Source organism: Cololabis saira, unplaced genomic scaffold (assembly GCF_033807715.1).
Source record: "Cololabis saira isolate AMF1-May2022 unplaced genomic scaffold, fColSai1.1 scf046, whole genome shotgun sequence".
Taxonomy (NCBI): domain Eukaryota; kingdom Metazoa; phylum Chordata; class Actinopteri; order Beloniformes; family Belonidae; genus Cololabis; species Cololabis saira.
The window spans coordinates 177,501-195,000 of NW_026906210.1; the positions used below are offsets into that span (position 1 = coordinate 177,501).

At 45.6% G+C, this 17,500-nt stretch overlaps 53 non-coding genes and 1 pseudogene across 53 annotated transcripts; all 54 read right to left on the minus strand.

Moving 5' to 3' along the window:
- Window positions 1-144: 144 nt before the first annotated feature.
- On the minus strand, window positions 145-263 carry LOC133434548 (5S ribosomal RNA). Its single transcript, XR_009778676.1, has one exon. It is a non-coding gene; the product is annotated as a 5S ribosomal RNA (ribosomal RNA).
- Window positions 264-480: 217 nt separating this feature from the next.
- Window positions 481-599, minus strand: LOC133434549 (5S ribosomal RNA). Its single transcript, XR_009778677.1, has one exon. It is a non-coding gene; the product is annotated as a 5S ribosomal RNA (ribosomal RNA).
- Window positions 600-798: 199 nt separating this feature from the next.
- Window positions 799-917, minus strand: LOC133434488 (5S ribosomal RNA). Its single transcript, XR_009778627.1, has one exon. It is a non-coding gene; the product is annotated as a 5S ribosomal RNA (ribosomal RNA).
- A 199-nt stretch (window positions 918-1,116) lies between these two features.
- LOC133434268 (5S ribosomal RNA) lies at window positions 1,117-1,235 on the minus strand. Its single transcript, XR_009778418.1, has one exon. It is a non-coding gene; the product is annotated as a 5S ribosomal RNA (ribosomal RNA).
- A 216-nt stretch (window positions 1,236-1,451) lies between these two features.
- On the minus strand, window positions 1,452-1,570 carry LOC133434550 (5S ribosomal RNA). Its single transcript, XR_009778678.1, has one exon. It is a non-coding gene; the product is annotated as a 5S ribosomal RNA (ribosomal RNA).
- Window positions 1,571-1,769: 199 nt separating this feature from the next.
- Window positions 1,770-1,888, minus strand: LOC133434551 (5S ribosomal RNA). The gene has a single exon (XR_009778679.1). It is a non-coding gene; the product is annotated as a 5S ribosomal RNA (ribosomal RNA).
- A 217-nt stretch (window positions 1,889-2,105) lies between these two features.
- On the minus strand, window positions 2,106-2,224 carry LOC133434552 (5S ribosomal RNA). Its single transcript, XR_009778680.1, has one exon. It is a non-coding gene; the product is annotated as a 5S ribosomal RNA (ribosomal RNA).
- A 199-nt stretch (window positions 2,225-2,423) lies between these two features.
- LOC133434244 (5S ribosomal RNA) lies at window positions 2,424-2,542 on the minus strand. Its single transcript, XR_009778395.1, has one exon. It is a non-coding gene; the product is annotated as a 5S ribosomal RNA (ribosomal RNA).
- A 199-nt stretch (window positions 2,543-2,741) lies between these two features.
- On the minus strand, window positions 2,742-2,860 carry LOC133434269 (5S ribosomal RNA). The gene has a single exon (XR_009778419.1). It is a non-coding gene; the product is annotated as a 5S ribosomal RNA (ribosomal RNA).
- Window positions 2,861-3,076: 216 nt separating this feature from the next.
- LOC133434553 (5S ribosomal RNA) lies at window positions 3,077-3,195 on the minus strand. The gene has a single exon (XR_009778681.1). It is a non-coding gene; the product is annotated as a 5S ribosomal RNA (ribosomal RNA).
- A 199-nt stretch (window positions 3,196-3,394) lies between these two features.
- Window positions 3,395-3,513, minus strand: LOC133434248 (5S ribosomal RNA). Its single transcript, XR_009778399.1, has one exon. It is a non-coding gene; the product is annotated as a 5S ribosomal RNA (ribosomal RNA).
- Window positions 3,514-3,712: 199 nt separating this feature from the next.
- On the minus strand, window positions 3,713-3,831 carry LOC133434432 (5S ribosomal RNA). Its single transcript, XR_009778574.1, has one exon. It is a non-coding gene; the product is annotated as a 5S ribosomal RNA (ribosomal RNA).
- A 216-nt stretch (window positions 3,832-4,047) lies between these two features.
- LOC133434554 (5S ribosomal RNA) lies at window positions 4,048-4,166 on the minus strand. The gene has a single exon (XR_009778682.1). It is a non-coding gene; the product is annotated as a 5S ribosomal RNA (ribosomal RNA).
- A 199-nt stretch (window positions 4,167-4,365) lies between these two features.
- On the minus strand, window positions 4,366-4,484 carry LOC133434555 (5S ribosomal RNA). Its single transcript, XR_009778683.1, has one exon. It is a non-coding gene; the product is annotated as a 5S ribosomal RNA (ribosomal RNA).
- A 217-nt stretch (window positions 4,485-4,701) lies between these two features.
- Window positions 4,702-4,820, minus strand: LOC133434343 (5S ribosomal RNA). The gene has a single exon (XR_009778489.1). It is a non-coding gene; the product is annotated as a 5S ribosomal RNA (ribosomal RNA).
- A 199-nt stretch (window positions 4,821-5,019) lies between these two features.
- Window positions 5,020-5,138, minus strand: LOC133434245 (5S ribosomal RNA). Its single transcript, XR_009778396.1, has one exon. It is a non-coding gene; the product is annotated as a 5S ribosomal RNA (ribosomal RNA).
- Window positions 5,139-5,337: 199 nt separating this feature from the next.
- On the minus strand, window positions 5,338-5,456 carry LOC133434270 (5S ribosomal RNA). The gene has a single exon (XR_009778420.1). It is a non-coding gene; the product is annotated as a 5S ribosomal RNA (ribosomal RNA).
- A 216-nt stretch (window positions 5,457-5,672) lies between these two features.
- On the minus strand, window positions 5,673-5,791 carry LOC133434511 (5S ribosomal RNA). Its single transcript, XR_009778649.1, has one exon. It is a non-coding gene; the product is annotated as a 5S ribosomal RNA (ribosomal RNA).
- Window positions 5,792-6,014: 223 nt separating this feature from the next.
- On the minus strand, window positions 6,015-6,133 carry LOC133434401 (5S ribosomal RNA). Its single transcript, XR_009778545.1, has one exon. It is a non-coding gene; the product is annotated as a 5S ribosomal RNA (ribosomal RNA).
- Window positions 6,134-6,332: 199 nt separating this feature from the next.
- On the minus strand, window positions 6,333-6,451 carry LOC133434557 (5S ribosomal RNA). The gene has a single exon (XR_009778685.1). It is a non-coding gene; the product is annotated as a 5S ribosomal RNA (ribosomal RNA).
- A 216-nt stretch (window positions 6,452-6,667) lies between these two features.
- Window positions 6,668-6,786, minus strand: LOC133434517 (5S ribosomal RNA). The gene has a single exon (XR_009778655.1). It is a non-coding gene; the product is annotated as a 5S ribosomal RNA (ribosomal RNA).
- A 217-nt stretch (window positions 6,787-7,003) lies between these two features.
- Window positions 7,004-7,122, minus strand: LOC133434558 (5S ribosomal RNA). Its single transcript, XR_009778686.1, has one exon. It is a non-coding gene; the product is annotated as a 5S ribosomal RNA (ribosomal RNA).
- A 199-nt stretch (window positions 7,123-7,321) lies between these two features.
- Window positions 7,322-7,440, minus strand: LOC133434363 (5S ribosomal RNA). The gene has a single exon (XR_009778508.1). It is a non-coding gene; the product is annotated as a 5S ribosomal RNA (ribosomal RNA).
- A 199-nt stretch (window positions 7,441-7,639) lies between these two features.
- Window positions 7,640-7,758, minus strand: LOC133434246 (5S ribosomal RNA). The gene has a single exon (XR_009778397.1). It is a non-coding gene; the product is annotated as a 5S ribosomal RNA (ribosomal RNA).
- Window positions 7,759-7,957: 199 nt separating this feature from the next.
- Window positions 7,958-8,076, minus strand: LOC133434364 (5S ribosomal RNA). The gene has a single exon (XR_009778509.1). It is a non-coding gene; the product is annotated as a 5S ribosomal RNA (ribosomal RNA).
- Window positions 8,077-8,275: 199 nt separating this feature from the next.
- On the minus strand, window positions 8,276-8,394 carry LOC133434502 (5S ribosomal RNA). The gene has a single exon (XR_009778640.1). It is a non-coding gene; the product is annotated as a 5S ribosomal RNA (ribosomal RNA).
- A 199-nt stretch (window positions 8,395-8,593) lies between these two features.
- On the minus strand, window positions 8,594-8,712 carry LOC133434452 (5S ribosomal RNA). The gene has a single exon (XR_009778592.1). It is a non-coding gene; the product is annotated as a 5S ribosomal RNA (ribosomal RNA).
- A 199-nt stretch (window positions 8,713-8,911) lies between these two features.
- LOC133434293 (5S ribosomal RNA) lies at window positions 8,912-9,030 on the minus strand. The gene has a single exon (XR_009778442.1). It is a non-coding gene; the product is annotated as a 5S ribosomal RNA (ribosomal RNA).
- Window positions 9,031-9,246: 216 nt separating this feature from the next.
- On the minus strand, window positions 9,247-9,365 carry LOC133434335 (5S ribosomal RNA). Its single transcript, XR_009778482.1, has one exon. It is a non-coding gene; the product is annotated as a 5S ribosomal RNA (ribosomal RNA).
- A 199-nt stretch (window positions 9,366-9,564) lies between these two features.
- On the minus strand, window positions 9,565-9,683 carry LOC133434489 (5S ribosomal RNA). Its single transcript, XR_009778628.1, has one exon. It is a non-coding gene; the product is annotated as a 5S ribosomal RNA (ribosomal RNA).
- A 217-nt stretch (window positions 9,684-9,900) lies between these two features.
- LOC133434457 (5S ribosomal RNA) lies at window positions 9,901-10,019 on the minus strand. Its single transcript, XR_009778597.1, has one exon. It is a non-coding gene; the product is annotated as a 5S ribosomal RNA (ribosomal RNA).
- A 199-nt stretch (window positions 10,020-10,218) lies between these two features.
- On the minus strand, window positions 10,219-10,337 carry LOC133434272 (5S ribosomal RNA). The gene has a single exon (XR_009778422.1). It is a non-coding gene; the product is annotated as a 5S ribosomal RNA (ribosomal RNA).
- A 217-nt stretch (window positions 10,338-10,554) lies between these two features.
- Window positions 10,555-10,673, minus strand: LOC133434512 (5S ribosomal RNA). The gene has a single exon (XR_009778650.1). It is a non-coding gene; the product is annotated as a 5S ribosomal RNA (ribosomal RNA).
- A 199-nt stretch (window positions 10,674-10,872) lies between these two features.
- On the minus strand, window positions 10,873-10,991 carry LOC133434318 (5S ribosomal RNA). Its single transcript, XR_009778465.1, has one exon. It is a non-coding gene; the product is annotated as a 5S ribosomal RNA (ribosomal RNA).
- Window positions 10,992-11,190: 199 nt separating this feature from the next.
- Window positions 11,191-11,309, minus strand: LOC133434403 (5S ribosomal RNA). Its single transcript, XR_009778547.1, has one exon. It is a non-coding gene; the product is annotated as a 5S ribosomal RNA (ribosomal RNA).
- Window positions 11,310-11,508: 199 nt separating this feature from the next.
- Window positions 11,509-11,627, minus strand: LOC133434337 (5S ribosomal RNA). Its single transcript, XR_009778483.1, has one exon. It is a non-coding gene; the product is annotated as a 5S ribosomal RNA (ribosomal RNA).
- A 199-nt stretch (window positions 11,628-11,826) lies between these two features.
- Window positions 11,827-11,945, minus strand: LOC133434490 (5S ribosomal RNA). Its single transcript, XR_009778629.1, has one exon. It is a non-coding gene; the product is annotated as a 5S ribosomal RNA (ribosomal RNA).
- Window positions 11,946-12,162: 217 nt separating this feature from the next.
- On the minus strand, window positions 12,163-12,281 carry LOC133434504 (5S ribosomal RNA). The gene has a single exon (XR_009778642.1). It is a non-coding gene; the product is annotated as a 5S ribosomal RNA (ribosomal RNA).
- Window positions 12,282-12,480: 199 nt separating this feature from the next.
- LOC133434534 (5S ribosomal RNA) lies at window positions 12,481-12,599 on the minus strand (annotated as a pseudogene).
- A 199-nt stretch (window positions 12,600-12,798) lies between these two features.
- Window positions 12,799-12,917, minus strand: LOC133434328 (5S ribosomal RNA). The gene has a single exon (XR_009778475.1). It is a non-coding gene; the product is annotated as a 5S ribosomal RNA (ribosomal RNA).
- Window positions 12,918-13,116: 199 nt separating this feature from the next.
- Window positions 13,117-13,235, minus strand: LOC133434458 (5S ribosomal RNA). The gene has a single exon (XR_009778598.1). It is a non-coding gene; the product is annotated as a 5S ribosomal RNA (ribosomal RNA).
- Window positions 13,236-13,434: 199 nt separating this feature from the next.
- On the minus strand, window positions 13,435-13,553 carry LOC133434273 (5S ribosomal RNA). The gene has a single exon (XR_009778423.1). It is a non-coding gene; the product is annotated as a 5S ribosomal RNA (ribosomal RNA).
- A 217-nt stretch (window positions 13,554-13,770) lies between these two features.
- LOC133434513 (5S ribosomal RNA) lies at window positions 13,771-13,889 on the minus strand. The gene has a single exon (XR_009778651.1). It is a non-coding gene; the product is annotated as a 5S ribosomal RNA (ribosomal RNA).
- A 199-nt stretch (window positions 13,890-14,088) lies between these two features.
- On the minus strand, window positions 14,089-14,207 carry LOC133434529 (5S ribosomal RNA). The gene has a single exon (XR_009778667.1). It is a non-coding gene; the product is annotated as a 5S ribosomal RNA (ribosomal RNA).
- Window positions 14,208-14,406: 199 nt separating this feature from the next.
- Window positions 14,407-14,525, minus strand: LOC133434338 (5S ribosomal RNA). Its single transcript, XR_009778484.1, has one exon. It is a non-coding gene; the product is annotated as a 5S ribosomal RNA (ribosomal RNA).
- A 199-nt stretch (window positions 14,526-14,724) lies between these two features.
- LOC133434491 (5S ribosomal RNA) lies at window positions 14,725-14,843 on the minus strand. Its single transcript, XR_009778630.1, has one exon. It is a non-coding gene; the product is annotated as a 5S ribosomal RNA (ribosomal RNA).
- A 217-nt stretch (window positions 14,844-15,060) lies between these two features.
- LOC133434409 (5S ribosomal RNA) lies at window positions 15,061-15,179 on the minus strand. Its single transcript, XR_009778552.1, has one exon. It is a non-coding gene; the product is annotated as a 5S ribosomal RNA (ribosomal RNA).
- Window positions 15,180-15,377: 198 nt separating this feature from the next.
- Window positions 15,378-15,496, minus strand: LOC133434329 (5S ribosomal RNA). Its single transcript, XR_009778476.1, has one exon. It is a non-coding gene; the product is annotated as a 5S ribosomal RNA (ribosomal RNA).
- Window positions 15,497-15,695: 199 nt separating this feature from the next.
- LOC133434459 (5S ribosomal RNA) lies at window positions 15,696-15,814 on the minus strand. Its single transcript, XR_009778599.1, has one exon. It is a non-coding gene; the product is annotated as a 5S ribosomal RNA (ribosomal RNA).
- Window positions 15,815-16,013: 199 nt separating this feature from the next.
- On the minus strand, window positions 16,014-16,132 carry LOC133434275 (5S ribosomal RNA). The gene has a single exon (XR_009778425.1). It is a non-coding gene; the product is annotated as a 5S ribosomal RNA (ribosomal RNA).
- A 217-nt stretch (window positions 16,133-16,349) lies between these two features.
- Window positions 16,350-16,468, minus strand: LOC133434514 (5S ribosomal RNA). Its single transcript, XR_009778652.1, has one exon. It is a non-coding gene; the product is annotated as a 5S ribosomal RNA (ribosomal RNA).
- A 199-nt stretch (window positions 16,469-16,667) lies between these two features.
- On the minus strand, window positions 16,668-16,786 carry LOC133434319 (5S ribosomal RNA). The gene has a single exon (XR_009778466.1). It is a non-coding gene; the product is annotated as a 5S ribosomal RNA (ribosomal RNA).
- Window positions 16,787-16,985: 199 nt separating this feature from the next.
- LOC133434405 (5S ribosomal RNA) lies at window positions 16,986-17,104 on the minus strand. The gene has a single exon (XR_009778548.1). It is a non-coding gene; the product is annotated as a 5S ribosomal RNA (ribosomal RNA).
- Window positions 17,105-17,303: 199 nt separating this feature from the next.
- On the minus strand, window positions 17,304-17,422 carry LOC133434339 (5S ribosomal RNA). Its single transcript, XR_009778485.1, has one exon. It is a non-coding gene; the product is annotated as a 5S ribosomal RNA (ribosomal RNA).
- Window positions 17,423-17,500: the final 78 nt, after the last annotated feature.

Consider the following 17,500-nt stretch of genomic DNA (forward strand, 5'->3'; position numbering starts at 1 on the left):
TAAGTCATTGATTTGTTGGTTTTATTTGTTGGAGTTAAAGTGCCTTAACCATGTGCAAAACACTTTAGGACGTGAGCTGTCGCTGTTACCACGTTGAAATATGTGTGGCTAGATTAAGCGAGACCGTTCTCTGCTGGTTGAAAAAGCTTACAGCACCTGGTATTCCCAGGCGGTCTCCCATCCAAGTACTAACCAGGCCCGACCCTGCTTAGCTTCCGAGATCAGACGAGATCGGGCGCATCCAGGCTGGTATGGCCGTAAGCAGAAGCTGCAGCTTGAAATACCTCTTGTATGGAGTTGAAGATAAGTCATAGAATATAATTCATTGATTTGTTGGTGATAATAATTTAGAAGCGCTTATTTGTTGGAGTTAAAGTGCCTTAACCATGTGCAAAACACTTTAGGACGTGAGCTTTCGCTGTTACCACGTTGAAATATGTGTGGGTAGATTAAGCGAGAGCGCTCTCTGCTGGTTGAAAAAGCTTACAGCACCTGGTATTCCCAGGCGGTCTCCCATCCAAGTACTAACCAGGCCCGACCCTGCTTAGCTTCCGAGATCAGACGAGATCGGGCGCATCCAGGCTGGTATGGCCGTAAGCAGAAGCTGCAGCTTGAAATACCTCTTGTATGGAGTTGAAGATAAGTCATAGAATATAAGTTATAGATTTGTTGGTTTTATTTGTTGGAGTTAAAGTGCCTTAACCATGTGCAAAACACTTTAGGACGTGAGCTGTCGCTGTTACCACGTTGAAATATGTGTGGGTAGATTAAGCGAGAACGCTCTCTGCTGGTTGAAAAAGCTTACAGCACCTGTTATTCCCAGGCGGTCTCCCATCCAAGTACTAACCAGGCCCGACCCTGATTAGCTTCCGAGTTCAGACGAGATCGGGCGCATCCAGGCTCGTATGGCCGTAAGCTGTAGTTGCAGCTTGAAATACCTCTTATATGGAGTTGAAGATAAGTCATATAATATAAGTCATTGATTTGTTGGTTTTATTTGTTGGAGTTAAAGTGCCTTAACCATGTGCAAAACACTTTAGGACGTGAGCTGTCGCTGTTACCACGTTGAAATATGTGTGGCTAGATTAAGCGAGACCGTTCTCTGCTGGTTGAAAAAGCTTACAGCACCTGTTATTCCCAGGCGGTCTCCCATCCAAGTACTAACCAGGCCCGACCCTGCTTAGCTTCCGAGATCAGACGAGATCGGGCGCATCCAGGCTGGTATGGCCGTAAGCAGAAGTTGCAGCTTGAAATACCTCTGATATGGAGTTGAAGATAAGTATTTAATACAAGTCATTGATTTGTTGGTGATAATAATTTAGAAGCGCTTATTTGTTGGAGTTAAAGTGCCTTAACCATGTGCAAAACACTTTAGGACGTGAGCTGTCGCTATTACCACGTTGAAATATGTGTGGGTAGATTAAGCGAGAGCGCTCTCTGCTGGTTGAAAAAGCTTACAGCACCTGGTATTCCCAGGCGGTCTCCCATCCAAGTACTAACCAGGCCCGACCCTGCTTAGCTTCCGAGATCAGACGAGATCGGGCGCATCCAGGCTGGTATGGCCGTAAGCAGAAGCTCCTGCTTGAAATACCTCTTATATGAAGTTGAAGATAAGTCATAGAATATAAGTCATTGATTTGTTGGTTTTATTTGTTGGAGTTAAAGTGCCTTAACCATGTGCAAAACACTTTAGGACGTGAGCTGTCGCTGTTACCACGTTGAAATATGTGTGGCTAGATTAAGCGAGACCGTTCTCTGCTGGTTGAAAAAGCTTACAGCACCTGGTATTCCCAGGCGGTCTCCCATCCAAGTACTAACCAGGCCCGACCCTGCTTAGCTTCCGAGATCAGACGAGATCGGGCGCATCCAGGCTGGTATGGCCGTAAGCAGAAGCTGCAGCTTGAAATACCTCTTGTATGGAGTTGAAGATAAGTCATAGAATATAATTCATTGATTTGTTGGTGATAATAATTTAGAAGCGCTTATTTGTTGGAGTTAAAGTGCCTTAACCATGTGCAAAACACTTTAGGACGTGAGCTTTCGCTGTTACCACGTTGAAATATGTGTGGGTAGATTAAGCGAGAGCGCTCTCTGCTGGTTGAAAAAGCTTACAGCACCTGGTATTCCCAGGCGGTCTCCCATCCAAGTACTAACCAGGCCCGACCCTGCTTAGCTTCCGAGATCAGACGAGATCGGGCGCATCCAGGCTGGTATGGCCGTAAGCAGAAGCTGCAGCTTGAAATACCTCTTGTATGGAGTTGAAGATAAGTCATAGAATATAAGTTATAGATTTGTTGGTTTTATTTGTTGGAGTTAAAGTGCCTTAACCATGTGCAAAACACTTTAGGACGTGAGCTGTCGCTGTTACCACGTTGAAATATGTGTGGGTAGATTAAGCGAGAGCGCTCTCTGCTGGTTGAAAAAGCTTACAGCACCTGTTATTCCCAGGCGGTCTCCCATCCAAGTACTAACCAGGCCCGACCCTGCTTAGCTTCCGAGTTCAGACGAGATCGGGCGCATCCAGGCTGGTATGGCCGTAAGCTGTAGTTGCAGCTTGAAATACCTCTTATATGGAGTTGAAGATAAGTCATATAATATAAGTCATTGATTTGTTGGTTTTATTTGTTGGAGTTAAAGTGCCTTAACCATGTGCAAAACACTTTAGGACGTGAGCTGTCGCTGTTACCACGTTGAAATATGTGTGGCTAGATTAAGCGAGACCGTTCTCTGCTGGTTGAAAAAGCTTACAGCACCTGTTATTCCCAGGCGGTCTCCCATCCAAGTACTAACCAGGCCCGACCCTGCTTAGCTTCCGAGATCAGACGAGATCGGGCGCATCCAGGCTGGTATGGCCGTAAGCAGAAGTTGCAGCTTGAAATACCTCTGATATGGAGTTGAAGATAAGTATTTAATACAAGTCATTGATTTGTTGGTGATAATAATTTAGAAGCGCTTATTTGTTGGAGTTAAAGTGCCTTAACCATGTGCAAAACACTTTAGGACGTGAGCTGTCGCTATTACCACGTTGAAATATGTGTGGGTAGATTAAGCGAGAGCGCTCTCTGCTGGTTGAAAAAGCTTACAGCACCTGGTATTCCCAGGCGGTCTCCCATCCAAGTACTAACCAGGCCCGACCCTGCTTAGCTTCCGAGATCAGACGAGATCGGGCGCATCCAGGCTGGTATGGCCGTAAGCAGAAGTTGCAGCTTGAAATACCTCTGATATGGAGTTGAAGATAAGTCATAGAATATAAGTCATTGATTTGTTGGTTTTATTTGTTGCAGTTAAAGTGCCTTAACCATGTGCAAAACACTTTAGGACGTGAGCTGTCGCTCTTACCACGTTGAAATATGTGTGGGTAGATTAAGCGAGAGCGCTCTCTGCTGGTTGAAAAAGCTTACAGCACCTGGTATTCCCAGGCGGTCTCCCATCCAAGTACTAACCAGGCCCGACCCTGCTTAGCTTCCGAGATCAGACGAGATCGGGCGCATCCAGGCTGGTATGGCCGTAAACTGAAGTTGCAGCTTGAAATACCTCTTATATGGAGTTGAAGATAAGTCATATAATATAAGTCATTGATTTGTTGGTTTTATTTGTTGGAGTTAAAGTGCCTTAACCATGTGCAAAACACTTTAGGACGTGAGCTGTCGCTGTTACCACGTTGAAATATGTGTGGCTAGATTAAGCGAGACCGTTCTCTGCTGGTTGAAAAAGCTTACAGCACCTGGTATTCCCAGGCGGTCTCCCATCCAAGTACTAACCAGGCCCGACCCTGCTTAGCTTCCGAGATCAGACGACATCGGGCGCATCCAGGCTGGTATGGCCGTAAGCTGAAGCTGCAGCTTGAAATACTTCTTATATGGAGTTGAAGATAAGTATATAATACAAGTCATTGATTTGTTGGTGATAATAATTTAGAAGCGCTTATTTGTTGGAGTTAAAGTGCCTTAACCATGTGCAAAACACTTTAGGACGTGAGCTGTCGCTGTTACCACGTTGAAATATGTGTGGGTAGATTAAGCAAGAGCGCTCTCTGCTGGTTGAAAAAGCTTACAGCACCTGGTATTCCCAGGCGGTCTCCCATCCAAGTACTAACCAGGCCCGACCCTGCTTAGCTTCCGAGATCAGACGAGATCGGGCGCATCCAGGCTGGTATGGCCGTAAGCAGAAGCTGCAGCTTGAAATACCTCTTATATGGAGTTGAAGATAAGTCATAGAATATAAGTAATTGATTTGTTGGTTTTATTTGTTGGAGTTAAAGTGCCTTAACCATGTGCAAAACACTTTAGGACCTGAGCTGTCGCTGTTACCACGTTGAAATATGTGTGGCTAGATTAAGCGAGACCGTTCTCTGCTGGTTGAAAAAGCTTACAGCACCTGGTATTCCCAGGCGGTCTCCCATCCAAGTACTAACCAGGCCCGACCCTGCTTAGCTTCCGAGATCAGACGAGATCGGGCGCATCCAGGCTGGTATGGCCGTAAGCAGAAGCTGCAGCTTGAAATACCTCTTGTATGGAGTTGAAGATAAGTCATAGAATATAATTCATTGATTTGTTGGTGATAATAATTTAGAAGCGCTTATTTGTTGGAGTTAAAGTGCCTTAACCATGTGCAAAACACTTTAGGACGTGAGCTTTCGCTGTTACCACGTTGAAATATGTGTGGGTAGATTAAGCGAGAGCGCTCTCTGCTGGTTGAAAAAGCTTACAGCACCTGGTATTCCCAGGCGGTCTCCCATCCAAGTACTAACCAGGCCCGACCCTGCTTAGCTTCCGAGATCAGACGAGATCGGGCGCATCCAGGCTGGTATGGATGTAAGCAGAAGCTGCAGCTTGAAATACCTCTTGTATGGAGTTGAAGATAAGTCATAGAATATAAGTTATAGATTTGTTGGTTTTATTTGTTGGAGTTAAAGTGCCTTAACCATGTGCAAAACACTTTAGGACGTGAGCTGTCGCTGTTACCACGTTGAAATATGTGTGGGTAGATTAAGCGAGAGCGCTCTCTGCTGGTTGAAAAAGCTTACAGCACCTGTTATTCCCAGGCGGTCTCCCATCCAAGTACTAACCAGGCCCGACCCTGCTTAGCTTCCGAGTTCAGACGAGATCGGGCGCATCCAGGCTGGTATGGCCGTAAGCTGTAGTTGCAGCTTGAAATACCTCTTATATGGAGTTGAAGATAAGTCATATAATATAAGTCATTGATTTGTTGGTTTTATTTGTTGGAGTTAAAGTGCCTTAACCATGTGCAAAACACTTTAGGACGTGAGCTGTCGCTGTTACCACGTTGAAATATGTGTGGCTAGATTAAGCGAGACCGTTCTCTGCTGGTTGAAAAAGCTTACAGCACCTGTTATTCCCAGGCGGTCTCCCATCCAAGTACTAACCAGGCCCGACCCTGCTTAGCTTCCGAGATCAGACGAGATCGGGCGCATCCAGGCTGGTATGGCCGTAAGCAGAAGTTGCAGCTTGAAATACCTCTGATATGGAGTTGAAGATAAGTATTTAATACAAGTCATTGATTTGTTGGTGATAATAATTTAGAAGCGCTTATTTGTTGGAGTTAAAGTGCCTTAACCATGTGCAAAACACTTTAGGACGTGAGCTGTCGCTATTACCACGTTGAAATATGTGTGGGTAGATTAAGCGAGAGCGCTCTCTGCTGGTTGAAAAAGCTTACAGCACCTGGTATTCCCAGGCGGTCTCCCATCCAAGTACTAACCACGCCCGACCCTGCTTAGCTTCCGAGATCAGACGAGATCGGGCGCATCCAGGCTTGTATGGCCGTAAGCTGAAGCTGAAGCTGCAGCTTGAAATACCTCTTATATGGAGTTGAAGATAAGTCATATAATATAAGTCATTGATTTGTTGGTGATAATAATTTAGAAGCACTTATTTGTTGGAGTTAAAGTGCCTTAACCATGTGCAAAACACTCTAGGACGTGAGCTGTCGCTGTTACCACGTTGAAATATGTGTGGGTAGATTAAGCGAGAGCGCTCTCTGCTGGTTTAAAAAGCTTACAGCACCTGGTATTCCCAGGCGGTCTCCCATCCAAGTACTAACAAGGCCCGACCCTGCTTAGCTTCCGAGATCAGACGAGATCGGGCGCATCCAGGCTGGTATGGCCGTAAGCAGAAGCTGCAGCTTGAAATACCTCTTATATGGAGTTGAAGATAAGTCATAGAATATAAGTCATTGATTTGTTGGTTTTATTTGTTGGAGTTAAAGTGCCTTAACCATGTGCAAAACACTTTAGGACGTGAGCTGTCGCTGTTACCACGTTGAAATATGTGTGGCTAGATTAAGCGAGACCGTTCTCTGCTGGTTGAAAAAGCTTACAGCACCTGGTATTCCCAGGCGGTCTCCCATCCAAGTACTAACCAGGCCCGACCCTGCTTAGCTTCCGAGATCAGACGAGATCGGGCGCATCCAGGCTGGTATGGCCGTAAGCAGAAGCTGCAGCTTGAAATACTTCTTATATGGAGTTGAAGATAAGTATATAATACAAGTCATTGATTTGTTGGTGATAATAATTTAGAAGCGCTTATTTGTTGGAGTTAAAGTGCCTTAACCATGTGCAAAACACTTTAGGACGTGAGCTGTCGCTGTTACCACGTTGAAATATGTGTGGGTAGATTAAGCGAGAGCGCTCTCTGCTGGTTGAAAAAGCTTACAGCACCTGGTATTCCCAGGCGGTCTCCCATCCAAGTACTAACCAGGCCCGACCCTGCTTAGCTTCCGAGATTAGACGAGATCGGGCGCATCCAGGCTGGTATGGCCGTTAGGAGAAGCTGCAGCTTGAAATACCTCTTATATGGAGTTGAAGATAAGTCATATAATATAATTAATTGATTTGTTGGTGATAATAATTTAGAAGCGCTTATTTGTTGGAGTTAAAGTGCCTTAACCATGTGCAAAACACTTTAGGACGTGAGCTTTCGCTGTTACCACGTTGAAATATATGTGGGTAGATTAAGCGAGAGCGTTCTCTGCAGGTTGAAAAAGCTTACAGCACCTGGTATTCCCAGGCGGTCTCCCATCCAAGTACTAACCAGGCCCGACCCTGCTTAGCTTCCGAGATCAGACGAGATCGGGCGCATCCAGGCTGGTATGGCCGTAAGCAGAAGCTGCAGCTTGAAATACCTCTTGTATGGAGTTGAAGATAAGTCATAGAATATAAGTTATAGATTTGTTGGTTTTATTTGTTGGAGTTAAAGTGCCTTAACCATGTGCAAAACACTTTAGGACGTGAGCTGTCGCTGTTACCACGTTGAAATATGTGTGGCTAGATTAAGCGAGACCGTTCTCTGCTGGTTGAAAAAGCTTACAGCATCTGGTATTCCCAGGCGGTCTCCCATCCAAGTACTAACCAGGCCCGACCCTGCTTAGCTTCCGAGATCAGACGAGATCGGGCGCATCCAGGCTGGTATGGCCGTAAGCAGAAGTTGCAGCTTGAAATACCTCTGATATGGAGTTGAAGATAAGTCATAGAATATAAGTCATTGATTTGTTGGTTTTATTTGTTGGAGTTAAAGTGCCTTAACCATGTGCAAAACACTTTAGGACGTGAGCTTTCGCTCTTACCACGTTGAAATATGTGTGGGTAGATTAAGCGAGAGCGCTCTCTGCTGGTTGAAAAAGCTTACAGCACCTGTTATTCCCAGGCGGTCTCCCATCCAAGTACTAACCAGGCCCGACCCTGCTTAGCTTCCGAGTTCAGACGAGATCGGGCGCATCCAGGCTGGTATGGCCGTAAGCTGAAGTTGCAGCTTGAAATACCTCTTATATGGAGTTGAAGATAAGTCATATAATATAAGTCATTGATTTGTTGGTTTTATTTGTTGGAGTTAAAGTGCCTTAACCATGTGCAAAACACTTTAGGACATGAGCTGTCGCTGTTACCACGTTGAAATATGTGTGGCTAGATTAAGCGAGACCGTTCTCTGCTGGTTGAAAAAGCTTACAGCATCTGGTATTCCCAGGCGGTCTCCCATCCAAGTACTAACCAGGCCCGACCCTGCTTAGCTTCCGAGATCAGACGAGATCGGGCGCATCCAGGCTGGTATGGCCGTAAGCAGAAGTTGCAGCTTGAAATACCTCTGATATGGAGTTGAAGATAAGTCATAGAATATAAGTCATTGATTTGTTGGTTTTATTTGTTGGAGTTAAAGTGCCTTAACCATGTGCAAAACACTTTAGGACGTGAGCTGTCGCTCTTACCACGTTGAAATATGTGTGGGTAGATTAAGCGAGAGCGCTCTCTGCTGGTTGAAAAAGCTTACAGCACCTGGTATTCCCAGGCGGTCTCCCATCCAAGTACTAACCAGGCCCGACCCTGCTTAGCTTCCGAGATCAGACTAGATTGGGCGCATCCAGGCTGGTATGGCCGTAAGCAGAAGCTGCTGCTTGAAATACCTCTTATATGGAGTTGAAGATAAGTCATAGAATATAAGTCATTGATTTGTTGGTTTTATTTGTTGGAGTTAAAGTGCCTTAACCATGTGCAAAACACTTTAGGACGTGAGCTGTCGCTGTTACCACGTTGAAATATGTGTGGGTAGATTAAGCGTGAGCACTCTCTGCTGGTTGAAAAAGCTTACAGCACTTGGTATTCCCAGGCGGTCTCCCATCCAAGTACTAACAAGGCCCGACCCTGCTTAGCTTCCGAGATCAGATGAGATCGGGCGCATCCAGGCTGGTATGGCCGTAAGCAGAAGCTGCAGCTTGAAATACCTCTTATATGGAGTTGAAGATAAGTCATAGAATATAAGTCATTGATTTGTTGGTTTTATTTGTTGGAGTTAAAGTGCCTTAACCATGTGCAAAACACTTTAGGACGTGAGCTGTCGCTGTTACCACGTTGAAATATGTGTGGGTAGATTAAGCGAGAGCGCTCTCTGCTGGTTGAAAAAGCTTACAGCACCTGGTATTCCCAGGCGGTCTCCCATCCAAGTACTAACCAGGCCCGACCCTGCTTAGCTTCCGAGATCAGACGAGATCGGGGACATCCAGGCTGGTATGGCCGTAAGCTGAAGCTGCAGCTTGAAATACTTATTATATGGAGTTGAAGATAAGTATATAATACAAGTCATTGATTTGTTGGTGATAATAATTTAGAAGCGCTTATTTGTTGGAGTTAAAGTGCCTTAACCATGTGCAAAACACTTTAGGACGTGAGCTGTCGCTGTTACCACGTTGAAATATGTGTGGCTAGATTAAGCGAGACCGTTCTCTGCTGGTTGAAAAAGCTTACAGCACCTGGTATTCCCAGGCGGTCTCCCATCCAAGTACTAACCAGGCCTGACCCTGCTTAGCTTCCGAGATCAGACGAGATCGGGCGCATCCAGGCTGGTATGGCCGTAAGCAGAAGCTGCAGCTTGAAATACCTCTGATATGGAGTTGAAGATAAGTCATAGAATATAAGTCATTGATTTGTTGGTTTTATTTGTTGGAGTTAAAGTGCCTTAACCATGTGCAAAACACTTTAGGACGTGAGCTGTCGCTGTTACCACGTTGAAATATGTGTGGGTAGATTAAGCGAGAGCGCTCTCTGCTGGTTGAAAAAGCTTACAGCACTTGGTATTCCCAGGCGGTCTCCCATCCAAGTACTAACCAGGCCCGACCCTGCTTAGCTTCCGAGATCAGACGAGATTGGGCGCATCCAGGCTGGTATGGCCGTAAGCTGAAGCTGCAGCTTGAAATACCTCTTATATGGAGTTGAAGATAAGTCATATAATATAAGTCATTGATTTGTTGGTGATAATAATTTAGAAGCGCTTATTTGTTGGAGTTAAAGTGCCTTAACCATGTGCAAAACACTTTAGGACGTGAGCTGTCGCTGTTACCACATTGAAATATGTGTGGGCAGATTAAGCGAGAGCGCTCTCTGCTGGTTGAAAAAGCTTACAGCACCTGGTATTCCCAGGCGGTCTACCATCCAAGTACTAACCAGGCCCGACCCTGCTTAGCTTCAGAGATCAGACGAGATCGGGCGCATCCAGGCTGGTATGACCGTAAGCAGAAGCTGCAGCTTGAAATACCTCTGATATGGAGTTGAAGATAAGTCATAGAATATAAGTCATTGATTTGTTGGTTTTATTTGTTGGAGTTAAAGTGCCTTAACCATGTGCAAAACACTTTAGGACGTGAGCTGTCGCTCTTACCACGTTGAAATATGTGTGGGTAGATTAAGTGAGAGCGCTCTCTGCTGGTTGAAAAAGCTTACAGCACCTGGTATTCCCAGGCGGTCTCCCATCCAAGTACTAACCAGGCCCGACCCTGCTTAGCTTCCGAGATCAGACGAGATCGGGCGCATCCAGGCTGATATGGCCGTAAGCTGAAGCTGCAGCTTGAAATACCTCTTATATGGAGTTGAAGATAAGTCATATGATATAAGTCATTGATTTGTTGGTGATAATAATTTAGAAGCACTTATTTGTTGGAGTTAAAGTGCCTTTACCATGTGCAAAACACTTTAGGACGTGAGCTGTCGCTGTTACCACGTTGAAATATGTGTGGGTAGATTAAGCGAGAGCGCTCTCTGCTGGTTGAAAAAGCTTACAGCACCTGGTATTCCCAGGCGGTCTCCCATCCAAGTACTAACCAGGCCCGACCCTGCTTAGCTTCCGAGATCAGACGAGATCGGACACATCCAGGCTGGTATGGCCTTAAGCAGAAGCTGCAGCTTGAAATACCTCTGATATGGAGTTGAAGATAAGTCATAGAATATAAGTCATTGATTTGTTGGTTTTATTTGTTGGAGTTAAGGTGCCTTAACCATGTGCAAAACACTTTAGGACGTGAGCTGTCGCTCTTACCACGTTGAAATATGTGTGGGTAGATTAAGCGAGAGCGCTCTCTGCTGGTTGAAAAAGCTTACAGCACCTGGTATTCCCAGGCGGTCTCCCATCCAAGTACTAACCAGGCCCGACCCTGCTTAGCTTCCGAGATCAGACAAGATCGGGCGCATCCAGGCTGGTATGGCCGTAAGCTGAAGCTGCAGCTTGAAATACTTCTTATATGGAGTTGAAGATAAGTCATAGAATATAAGTCACTGATTTGTTGGTTTTATTTGTTGGAGTTAAAGTGCCTTAACCATGTGCAAAACACTTCAGGACGTGAGCTGTCGCTGTTACCACGTTGAAATATGTGTGGGTAGATTAAGCGTGAGCGCTCTCTGCTGGTTGAAAAAGCTTACAGCACCTGGTATTCCCAGGCGGTCTCCCATCCAAGTACTAACAAGGCCCGACCCTGCTTAGCTTCCGAGATCAGACGAGATCGGGCGCATCCAGGCTGGTATGGCCGTAAGCAGAAGCTGCAGCTTGAAATACCTCTTATATGGAGTTGAAGATAAGTCATAGAATATAAGTCATTGATTTGTTGGTTTTATTTGTTGGAGTTAAAGTGCCTTAACCATGTGCAAAACACTTTAGGACGTGAGCTGTCGCTGTTACCACGTTGAAATATGTGTGGCTAGATTAAGCGAGACCGTTCTCTGCTGGTTGAAAAAGCTTACAGCACCTGGTATTCCCAGGCGGTCTCCCATCCAAGTACTAACCAGGCCTGACCCTGCTTAGCTTCCGAGATCAGACGAGATCGGGCGCATCCAGGCTGGTATGGCCGTAAGCAGAAGCTGCAGCTTGAAATACCTCTGATATGGAGTTGAAGATAAGTCATAGAATATAAGTCATTGATTTGTTGGTTTTATTTGTTGGAGTTAAAGTGCCTTAACCATGTGCAAAACACTTTAGGACGTGAGCTGTCGCTGTTACCACGTTGAAATATGTGTGGGTAGATTAAGCGAGAGCGCTCTCTGCTGGTTGAAAAAGCTTACAGCACTTGGTATTCCCAGGCGGTCTCCCATCCAAGTACTAACCAGGCCCGACCCTGCTTAGCTTCCGAGATCAGACGAGATTGGGCGCATCCAGGCTGGTATGGCCGTAAGCTGAAGCTGCAGCTTGAAATACCTCTTATATGGAGTTGAAGATAAGTCATATAATATAAGTCATTGATTTGTTGGTGATAATAATTTAGAAGCGCTTATTTGTTGGAGTTAAAGTGCCTTAACCATGTGAAAAACACTTTTGGACGTGAGCTGTCGCTGTTACCACGTTGAAATATGTGTGGGTAGATTAAGCGAGAGCGCTCTCTGCTGGTTGAAAATGCTTACAGCACCTGGTATTCCCAGGCGGTCTCCCATCCAAGTACTAACCAGGCCCGACCCTGCTTAGCTTCCGAGATCAGACGAGATTGGGCTCATCCAGGCTGGTATGGCCGTAAGCAGAAGCTGCAGCTTGAAATACCTCTTATATGGAGTTGAAGATAAGTCATAGAATATAAGTCATTAATTTGTTGGTTTTATTTGTTGGAGTTAAAGTGCCTTAACCATGTGCAAAACACTTTAGGACGTGAGCTGTCGCTGTTACCACATTGAAATATGTGTGGGCAGATTAAGCGAGAGCGCTCTCTGCTGGTTGAAAAAGCTTACAGCACCTGGTATTCCCAGGCGGTCTACCATCCAAGTACTAACCAGGCCAGACCCTGCTTAGCTTCAGAGATCAGACGAGATCGGGCCCATCCAGGCTGGTATGGCCGTAAGCAGAAGCTGCAGCTTGAAATACCTCTGATATGGAGTTGAAGATAAGTCATAGAATATAAGTCATTGATTTGTTGGTTTTATTTGTTGGAGTTAAAGTGCCTTAACCATGTGCAAAACACTTTAGGACGTGAGCTGTCGCTCTTACCACGTTGAAATATGTGTGGGTAGATTAAGCGAGAGCGCTCTCTGCTGGTTGAAAAAGCTTACAGCACCTGGTATTCCCAGGCGGTCTCCCATCCAAGTACTAACCAGGCCCGACCCTGCTTAGCTTCCGAGATCAGACGAGATCGGGCTCATCCAGGCTGGTATGGCCGTAAGCAGAAGCTGCAGCTTGAAATACCTCTTATATGGAGTTGAAGATAAGTCATAGAATATAAGTCATTGATTTGTTGGTTTTATTTGTTGGAGTTAAAGTGCCTTAACCATGTGCAAAACACTTTAGGACGTGAGCTGTCGCTGTTACCACATTGAAATATGTGTGGGCAGATTAAGCGAGAGCGCTCTCTGCTGGTTGAAAAAGCTTACAGCACCTGGTATTCCCAGGCGGTCTACCATCCAAGTACTAACCAGGCCCGACCCTGCTTAGCTTCAGAGATCAGACGAGATCGGGCGCATCCAGGCTGGTATGACCGTAAGCAGAAGCTGCAGCTTGAAATACCTCTGATATGGAGTTGAAGATAAGTCATAGAATATAAGTCATTGATTTGTTGGTTTTATTTGTTGGAGTTAAAGTGCCTTAACCATGTGCAAAACACTTTAGGACGTGAGCTGTCGCTCTTACCACGTTGAAATATGTGTGGGTAGATTAAGTGAGAGCGCTCTCTGCTGGTTGAAAAAGCTTACAGCACCTGGTATTCCCAGGCGGTCTCCCATCCAAGTACTAACCAGGCCCGACCCTGCTTAGCTTCCGAGATCAGACGAGATCGGGCGCATCCAGGCTGATATGGCCGTAAGCTGAAGCTGCAGCTTGAAATACCTCTTATATGGAGTTGAAGATAAGTCATATAATATAAGTCATTGATTTGTTGGTGATAATAATTTAGAAGCACTTATTTGTTGGAGTTAAAGTGCCTTTACCATGTGCAAAACACTTTAGGACGTGAGCTGTCGCTGTTACCACGTTGAAATATGTGTGGGTAGATTAAGCGAGAGCGCTCTCTGCTGGTTGAAAAAGCTTACAGCACCTGGTATTCCCAGGCGGTCTCCCATCCAAGTACTAACCAGGCCCGACCCTGCTTAGCTTCCGAGATCAGACGAGATCGGACACATCCAGGCTGGTATGGCCTTAAGCAGAAGCTGCAGCTTGAAATACCTCTGATATGGAGTTGAAGATAAGTCATAGAATATAAGTCATTGATTTGTTGGTTTTATTTGTTGGAGTTAAAGTGCCTTAACCATGTGCAAAACACTTCAGGACGTGAGCTGTCGCTGTTACCACGTCGAAATATGTGTGGGTAGATTAAGCGTGAGCGCTCTCTGCTGGTTGAAAAAGTTTACAGCACCTGGTATTCCCAGGCGGTCTCCCATCCAAGTACTAACAAGGCCCCACCCTGCTTAGCTTGCGAGATCAGACGAGATCGGGCGCATCCAGGCTGGTATGGCCGTAAGCAGAAGCTGCAGCTTGAAATACCTCTTATATGGAGTTGAAGATAAGTCATAGAATATAAGTCATTGATTTGTTGGTTTTATTTGTTGGAGTTAAAGTGCCTTAACCATGTGCAAAACACTTTAGGACGTGAGCTGTCGCTGTTACCACGTTGAAATATGTGTGGCTAGATTAAGCGAGACCGTTCTCTGCTGGTTGAAAAAGCTTACAGCACCTGGTATTCCCAGGCGGTCTCCCATCCAAGTACTAACCAGGCCTGACCCTGCTTAGCTTCCGAGATCAGACGAGATCGGGCGCATCCAGGCTGGTATGGCCGTAAGCAGAAGCTGCAGCTTGAAATACCTCTGATATGGAGTTGAAGATAAGTCATAGAATATAAGTCATTGATTTGTTGGTTTTATTTGTTGGAGTTAAAGTGCCTTAACCATGTGCAAAACACTTTAGGACGTGAGCTGTCGCTGTTACCACGTTGAAATATGTGTGGGTAGATTAAGCGAGAGCGCTCTCTGCTGGTTGAAAAAGCTTACAGCACTTGGTATTCCCAGGCGGTCTCCCATCCAAGTACTAACCAGGCCCGACCCTGCTTAGCTTCCGAGATCAGACGAGATTGGGCGCATCCAGGCTGGTATGGCCGTAAGCTGAAGCTGAAGCTTGAAATACCTCTTATATGGAGTTGAAGATAAGTCATATAATATAAGTCATTGATTTGTTGGTGATAATAATTTAGAAGCGCTTATTTGTTGGAGTTAAAGTGCCTTAACAATGTGAAAAACACTTTTGGACGTGAGCTGTCGCTGTTACCACGTTGAAATATGTGTGGGTAGATTAAGCGAGAGCGCTCTCTGCTGGTTGAAAATGCTTACAGCACCTGGTATTCCCAGGCGGTCTCCCATCCAAGTACTAACCAGGCCCGACCCTGCTTAGCTTCCGAGATCAGACGAGATCGGGCCCATCCAGGCTGGTATGGCCGTAAGCAGAAGCTGCAGCTTGAAATACCTCTGATATGGAGTTGAAGATAAGTCATAGAATATAAGTCATTGATTTGTTGGTTTTATTTGTTGGAGTTAAAGTGCCTTAACCATGTGCAAAACACTTTAGGACGTGAGCTGTCGCTCTTACCACGTTGAAATATGTGTGGGTAGATTAAGCGAGAGCGCTCTCTGCTGGTTGAAAAGCTTACAGCACCTGGTATTCCCAGGCGGTCTCCCATCCAAGTACTAACCAGGCCCGACCCTGCTTAGCTTCCGAGATCAGACGAGATCGGGCTCATCCAGGCTGGTATGGCCGTAAGCAGAAGCTGCAGCTTGAAATACCTCTTATATGGAGTTGAAGATAAGTCATAGAATATAAGTCATTGATTTGTTGGTTTTATTTGTTGGAGTTAAAGTGCCTTAACCATGTGCAAAACACTTTAGGACGTGAGCTGTCGCTGTTACCACATTGAAATATGTGTGGGCAGATTAAGCGAGAGCGCTCTCTGCTGGTTGAAAAAGCTTACAGCACCTGGTATTCCCAGGCGGTCTACCATCCAAGTACTAACCAGGCCCGACCCTGCTTAGCTTCAGAGATCAGACGAGATCGGGCGCATCCAGGCTGGTATGACCGTAAGCAGAAGCTGCAGCTTGAAATACCTCTGATATGGAGTTGAAGATAAGTCATAGAATATAAGTCATTGATTTGTTGGTTTTATTTGTTGGAGTTAAAGTGCCTTAACCATGTGCAAAACACTTTAGGACGTGAGCTGTCGCTCTTACCACGTTGAAATATGTGTGGGTAGATTAAGTGAGAGCGCTCTCTGCTGGTTGAAAAAGCTTACAGCACCTGGTATTCCCAGGCGGTCTCCCATCCAAGTACTAACCAGGCCCGACCCTGCTTAGCTTCCGAGATCAGACGAGATCGGGCGCATCCAGGCTGATATGGCCGTAAGCTGAAGCTGCAGCTTGAAATACCTCTTATATGGAGTTGAAGATAAGTCATATAATATAAGTCATTGATTTGTTGGTGATAATAATTTAGAAGCACTTATTTGTTGGAGTTAAAGTGCCTTTACCATGTGCAAAACACTTTAGGACGTGAGCTGTCGCTGTTACCACGTTGAAATATGTGTGGGTAGATTAAGCGAGAGCGCTCTCTGCTGGTTGAAAAAGCTTACAGCACCTGGTATTCCCAGGCGGTCTCCCATCCAAGTACTAACCAGGCCCGACCCTGCTTAGCTTCCGAGATCAGACGAGATCGGACACATCCAGGCTGGTATGGCCTTAAGCAGAAGCTGCAGCTTGAAATACCTCTGATATGGAGTTGAAGATAAGTCATAGAATATAAGTCATTGATTTGTTGGTTTTATTTGTTGGAGTTAAGGTGCCTTAACCATGTGCAAAACACTTTAGGACGTGAGCTGTCGCTCTTACCACGTTGAAATATGTGTGGGTAGATTAAGCGAGAGCGCTCTCTGCTGGTTGAAAAAGCTTACAGCACCTGGTATTCCCAGGCGGTCTCCCATCCAAGTACTAACCAGGCCCGACCCTGCTTAGCTTCCGAGATCAGACAAGATCGGGCGCATCCAGGCTGGTATGGCCGTAAGCTGAAGCTGCAGCTTGAAATACTTCTTATATGGAGTTGAAGATAAGTCATAGAATATAAGTCATTGATTTGTTGGTTTTATTTGTTGGAGTTAAAGTGCCTTAACCATGTGCAAAACACTTCAGGACGTGAGCTGTCGCTGTTACCACGTTGAAATATGTGTGGGTAGATTAAGCGTGAGCGCTCTCTGCTGGTTGAAAAAGCTTACAGCACCTGGTATTCCCAGGCGGTCTCCCATCCAAGTACTAACAAGGCCCGACCCTGCTTAGCTTCCGAGATCAGACGAGATCGGGCGCATCCAGGCTGGTATGGCCGTAAGCAGAAGCTGCAGCTTGAAATACCTCTTATATGGAGTTGAAGATAAGTCATAGAATATAAGTCATTGATTTGTTGGTTTTATTTGTTGGAGTTAAAGTGCCTTAACCATGTGCAAAACACTTTAGGACGTGAGCTGTCGCTGTTACCACGTTGAAATATGTGTGGCTAGATTAAGCGAGACCGTTCTCTGCTGGTTGAAAAAGCTTACAGCACCTGGTATTCCCAGGCGGTCTCCCATCCAAGTACTAACCAGGCCTGACCCTGCTTAGCTTCCGAGATCAGACGAGATCGGGCGCATCCAGGCTGGTATGGCCGTAAGCAGAAGCTGCAGCTTGAAATACCTCTGATATGGAGTTGAAGATAAGTCATAGAATATAAGTCATTGATTTGTTGGTTTT